Source organism: Asterias amurensis, chromosome 10, assembly GCF_032118995.1.
Source record: "Asterias amurensis chromosome 10, ASM3211899v1".
NCBI lineage: Eukaryota > Metazoa > Echinodermata > Asteroidea > Forcipulatida > Asteriidae > Asterias > Asterias amurensis.
The window spans coordinates 7,639,449-7,645,745 of record NC_092657.1 but is presented as its reverse complement, the minus strand read 5'-3'; positions in this window follow the sequence as shown (position 1 = coordinate 7,645,745).

Here is a 6,297-nt window from a genome sequence, read left to right as displayed (position 1 = left end):
TTTGCTCAAATCGAGCTGAGATTAATTCTGTACCAAGAAACATGGGTGTTCTGAAGCTACTGGTTGAATCTAAGCGAGATCTGAGTTGATTATTTTTAAATTTGCTCAAATCGAGCTGAGATTAATTCTGTACCAAGAAACATGGGTGTTTTGAAGCTACTGGTTGAATCTAAGCGAGATCTGAGACATTTATTTTTTTCAAATTGCTCAGATTGGGCTGAGATTAATTCTGTACTAAGAAACATGGGTGTTCCGAAGCTACTGGTTGAATCTAAGCGAGATCTGAGACATTTATTTTTTCCAAATTGCTCAGATTGGGCTGAGATTAATTCTGTACTAAGAAACATGGGTGTTCCGAAGCTACTGGTTGAATCTAAGCGAGATCTGAGTTGATCATTTTTAAAAATGCTCAGATTGGGCTAAGATTAATTTTGTACCAAGAAACATGGGTGTTCTGAAGCTACTGGTTGAATCTAAGCGAGATCTGAGTTGATTATTTTTAAATTTGCTCAAATCGAGCTGAGATTAATTCTGTACCAAGAAACACGGGTGTTCCGAAGCTGTTGGTTGAATCTAAGCGAGATCTGAGACATTTATTTTTTTCAAATTGCTCAGATTGGGCTGAGATTAATTCTGTACCAAGAAACATGGGTGTTCTGAAGCTGTTGGTTGAATCTAAGCTAGATCTGAGATGGATAATTTTAAATTTACTGAGATTGAGCTGAGATTAATTCTGTACCAAGAAACATGGGTGTTCCGAAGCTACTGGTTGAATCTAAGCGAGATCTGAGTTGATCATTTTTAAAAATGCTCAGATTGGGCTAAGATTAATTTTGTACAAAGAAACATGGGTGTTCTGAAGCTACTGGTTGATTCTAAGCGAGATCTGAGACATTTATTTTTTTCAAATTGCTCAGATTGGGCTGAGATTAATTCTGTACTAAGAAACATGGGTGTTCCGAAGCTACTGGTTGAATCTAAGCGAGATCTGAGTTGATCATTTTTAAAAATGCTCAGATTGGGCTAAGATTAATTTTGTACCAAGAAACATGGGTGTTCTGAAGCTACTGGTTGAATCTAAGCGAGATCTGAGTTGATTATTTTTAAATTTGCTCAAATCGAGCTGAGATTAATTCTGTACCAAGAAACACGGGTGTTCCGAAGCTGTTGGTTGAATCTAAGCGAGATCTGAGACATTTATTTTTTTCAAATTGCTCAGATTGGGCTGAGATTAATTCTGTACCAAGAAACATGGGTGTTCTGAAGCTGTTGGTTGAATCTAAGCTAGATCTGAGATGGATAATTTTAAATTTACTCAGATTGAGCTGAGATTAATTCTGTACCAAGAAACATGGGTGTTCCGAAGCTACTGGTTGAATCTAAGCGAGATCTGAGTTGATTATTTTTAAATTTGCTCAAATCGAGCTGAGATTAATTCTGTACCAAGAAACATGGGTGTTCTGAAGCTACTGGTTGATTCTAAGCGAGATCTGAGACATTTATTTTTTTCAAATTGCTCAGATTGGGCTGAGATTAATTCTGTACCAAGAAACATGGGTGTTCTGAAGCTACTGGTTGAATCTAAGCGAGATCTGAGACATTTATTTTTTTCAAATTGCTCAGATTGGGCTGAGATTAATTCTGTACTAAGAAACATGGGTGTTCCGAAGCTACTGGTTGAATCTAAGCGAGATCTGAGACATTTATTTTTTTCAAATTGCTCAGATTGGGCTGAGATTAATTCTGTACTAAGAAACATGGGTGTTCTGAAGCTACTGGTTGAATCTAAGCGAGATCTGAGACATTTATTTTTTTCAAATTGCTCAGATTGGGCTGAGATTAATTCTGTACTAAGAAACATGGGTGTTCCGAAGCTACTGGTTGAATCTAAGCGAGATCTGAGTTGATCATTTTTAAAAATGCTCAGATTGGGCTAAGATTAATTTTGTACCAAGAAACATGGGTGTTCTGAAGCTACTGGTTGAATCTAAGCGAGATCTGAGTTGATTATTTTTAAATTTGCTCAAATCGAGCTGAGATTAATTCTGTACCAAGAAACACAGGTGTTCCGAAGCTGTTGGTTGAATCTAAGCGAGATCTGAGACATTTATTTTTTTCAAATTGCTCAGATTGGGCTGAGATTAATTCTGTACCAAGAAACATGGGTGTTCTGAAGCTACTGGTTGAATCTAAGCGAGATCTGAGTTGATCATTTTTAAAAATGCTTTGATTGGGCTAAGATTAATTCTGTACAAAGAAACATGGGTGTTCTGAAGCTACTGGTTGAATCTAAGCGAGATCTGCGTTGATTATTTTTAAATTTGCTCAAATCGAGCTGAGATTAATTCTGTACCAAGAAACATGGGTGTTCTGAAGCTACTGGTTGAATCTAAGCGAGATCTGAGTTGATTATTTTTAAATTTGCTCAAATCGAGCTGAGATTAATTCTGTACCAAGAAACATGGGTGTTCTGAAGCTACTGGTTGAATCTAAGCGAGATCTGAGACATTTATTTTGTTCAAATTGCTCAGATTGGGCTGAGATTAATTCTGTACTAAGAAACATGGGTGTTCCGAAGCTACTGGTTGAATCTAAGCGAGATCTGAGACATTTATTTTTTTCAAATTGCTCAGATTGGGCTGAGATTAATTCTGTACTAAGAAACATGGGTGTTCCGAAGCTACTGGTTGAATCTAAGCGAGATCTGAGTTGATCATTTTTAAAAATGCTCAGATTGGGCTAAGATTAATTTTGTACCAAGAAACATGGGTGTTCTGAAGCTACTGGTTGAATCTAAGCGAGATCTGAGTTGATTATTTTTAAATTTGCTCAAATCGAGCTGAGATTAATTCTGTACCAAGAAACACGGGTGTTCCGAAGCTGTTGGTTGAATCTAAGCGAGATCTGAGACATTTATTTTTTTCAAATTGCTCAGATTGGGCTGAGATTAATTCTGTACCAAGAAACATGGGTGTTCTGAAGCTGTTGGTTGAATCTAAGCTAGATCTGAGATGGATAATTTTAAATTTACTCAGATTGAGCTGAGATTAATTCTGTACCAAGAAACATGGGTGTTCCGAAGCTACTGGTTGAATCTAAGCGAGATCTGAGTTGATTATTTTTAAATTTGCTCAAATCGAGCTGAGATTAATTCTGTACCAAGAAACATGGGTGTTCTGAAGCTACTGGTTGATTCTAAGCGAGATCTGAGACATTTATTTTTTTCAAATTGCTCAGATTGGGCTGAGATTAATTCTGTACCAAGAAACATGGGTGTTCTGAAGCTACTGGTTGAATCTAAGCGAGATCTGAGACATTTATTTTTTTCAAATTGCTCAGATTGGGCTGAGATTAATTCTGTACTAAGAAACATGGGTGTTCCGAAGCTACTGGTTGAATCTAAGCGAGATCTGAGACATTTATTTTTTTCAAATTGCTCAGATTGGGCTGAGATTAATTCTGTACTAAGAAACATGGGTGTTCTGAAGCTACTGGTTGAATCTAAGCGAGATCTGAGACATTTATTTTTTTCAAATTGCTCAGATTGGGCTGAGATTAATTCTGTACTAAGAAACATGGGTGTTCCGAAGCTACTGGTTGAATCTAAGCGAGATCTGAGTTGATCATTTTTAAAAATGCTCAGATTGGGCTAAGATTAATTTTGTACCAAGAAACATGGGTGTTCTGAAGCTACTGGTTGAATCTAAGCGAGATCTGAGTTGATTATTTTTAAATTTGCTCAAATCGAGCTGAGATTAATTCTGTACCAAGAAACACAGGTGTTCCGAAGCTGTTGGTTGAATCTAAGCGAGATCTGAGACATTTATTTTTTTCAAATTGCTCAGATTGGGCTGAGATTAATTTTGTACCAAGAAACATGGGTGTTCTGAAGCTACTGGTTGAATCTAAGCGAGATCTGAGTTGATTATTTTTAAATTTGCTCAAATCGAGCTGAGATTAATTCTGTACCAAGAAACACGGGTGTTCCGAAGCTGTTGGTTGAATCTAAGCGAGATCTGAGACATTTATTTTTTTCAAATTGCTCAGATTGGGCTGAGATTAATTCTGTACCAAGAAACATGGGTGTTCTGAAGCTACTGGTTGAATCTAAGCGAGATCTGAGTTGATCATTTTTAAAAATGCTTTGATTGGGCTAAGATTAATTCTGTACAAAGAAACATGGGTGTTCTGAAGCTACTGGTTGAATCTAAGCGAGATCTGAGTTGATTATTTTTAAATTTGCTCAAATCGAGCTGAGATTAATTCTGTACCAAGAAACATGGGTGTTCTGAAGCTACTGGTTGATTCTAAGCGAGATCTGAGACATTTATTTTTTTCAAATTGCTCAGATTGGGCTGAGATTAATTCTGTACCAAGAAACATGGGTGTTCTGAAGCTACTGGTTGAATCTAAGCGAGATCTGAGACATTTATTTTTTTCAAATTGCTCAGATTGGGCTGAGATTAATTCTGTACTAAGAAACATGGGTGTTCCGAAGCTACTGGTTGAATCTAAGCGAGATCTGAGACATTTATTTTTTTCAAATTGCTCAGATTGGGCTGAGATTAATTCTGTACTAAGAAACATGGGTGTTCTGAAGCTACTGGTTGAATCTAAGCGAGATCTGAGACATTTATTTTTTTCAAATTGCTCAGATTGGGCTGAGATTAATTCTGTACTAAGAAACATGGGTGTTCCGAAGCTACTGGTTGAATCTAAGCGAGATCTGAGTTGATCATTTTTAAAAATGCTCAGATTGGGCTAAGATTAATTTTGTACCAAGAAACATGGGTGTTCTGAAGCTACTGGTTGAATCTAAGCGAGATCTGAGTTGATTATTTTTAAATTTGCTCAAATCGAGCTGAGATTAATTCTGTACCAAGAAACACAGGTGTTCCGAAGCTGTTGGTTGAATCTAAGCGAGATCTGAGACATTTATTTTTTTCAAATTGCTCAGATTGGGCTGAGATTAATTTTGTACCAAGAAACATGGGTGTTCTGAAGCTACTGGTTGAATCTAAGCGAGATCTGAGTTGATTATTTTTAAATTTGCTCAAATCGAGCTGAGATTAATTCTGTACCAAGAAACACGGGTGTTCCGAAGCTGTTGGTTGAATCTAAGCGAGATCTGAGACATTTATTTTTTTCAAATTGCTCAGATTGGGCTGAGATTAATTCTGTACCAAGAAACATGGGTGTTCTGAAGCTACTGGTTGAATCTAAGCGAGATCTGAGTTGATCATTTTTAAAAATGCTTTGATTGGGCTAAGATTAATTCTGTACAAAGAAACATGGGTGTTCTGAAGCTACTGGTTGAATCTAAGCGAGATCTGCGTTGATTATTTTTAAATTTGCTCAAATCGAGCTGAGATTAATTCTGTACCAAGAAACATGGGTGTTCTGAAGCTACTGGTTGAATCTAAGCGAGATCTGAGACATTTATTTTTTTCAAATTGCTCAGATTGGGCTGAGATTAATTGTGTACTAAGAAACATGGGTGTTCCGAAGCTACTGGTTGAATCTAAGCGAGATCTGAGACATTTATTTTTTTCAAATTGCTCAGATTGGGCTGAGATTAATTGTGTACTAAGAAACATGGGTGTTCCGAAGCTACTGGTTGAATCTAAGCGAGATCTGAGTTGATCATTTTTAAAAATGCTCAGATTGGGCTAAGATTAATTTTGTACAAAGAAACATGGGTGTTCTGAAGCTACTGGATGAATCTAAGCGAGATCTGAGTTGATCATTTTTAAAAATGCTCAAATCGAGCTAAGATTAATTCTGTACCAAAAAACATGGGTGTTCCGAAGCTGTTGGTTGAATCTAAGCGAGATCTGAGATGGATAATTTTAAATTTACTCAGATTGAGCTGAGATTAATTCTGTACCAAGAAACATGGGTGTTCTGAAGCTACTGGTTGAATCTAAGCGAGATCTGAGTTGATTATTTTTAAATTTGCTCGAATCGAGCTGAGATTAATTCTGTACCAAGAAACATGGGTGTTCCGAAGCTACTGGTTGAATCTAAGCGAGATCTGAGTTGATTATTTTCAAATTTGCTCAAATCGAGCTGAGATTAATTCTGTACCAAGAAACATGGGTGTTCCGAAGCTGTTGGTTGAATCTAAGCGAGATCTGAGACATTTATTTTTTTTGAAATTGCTCAGATTGGGCTGAGATTAATTTTGTACCAAGAAACATGGGTGTTCTGAAGCGGTTGGTTGAATCTAAGCGAGATCTGAGATGGATAATTTTAAATTTACTCAGATTGAGCTGAGATTAATTCTGTACCAAGAAA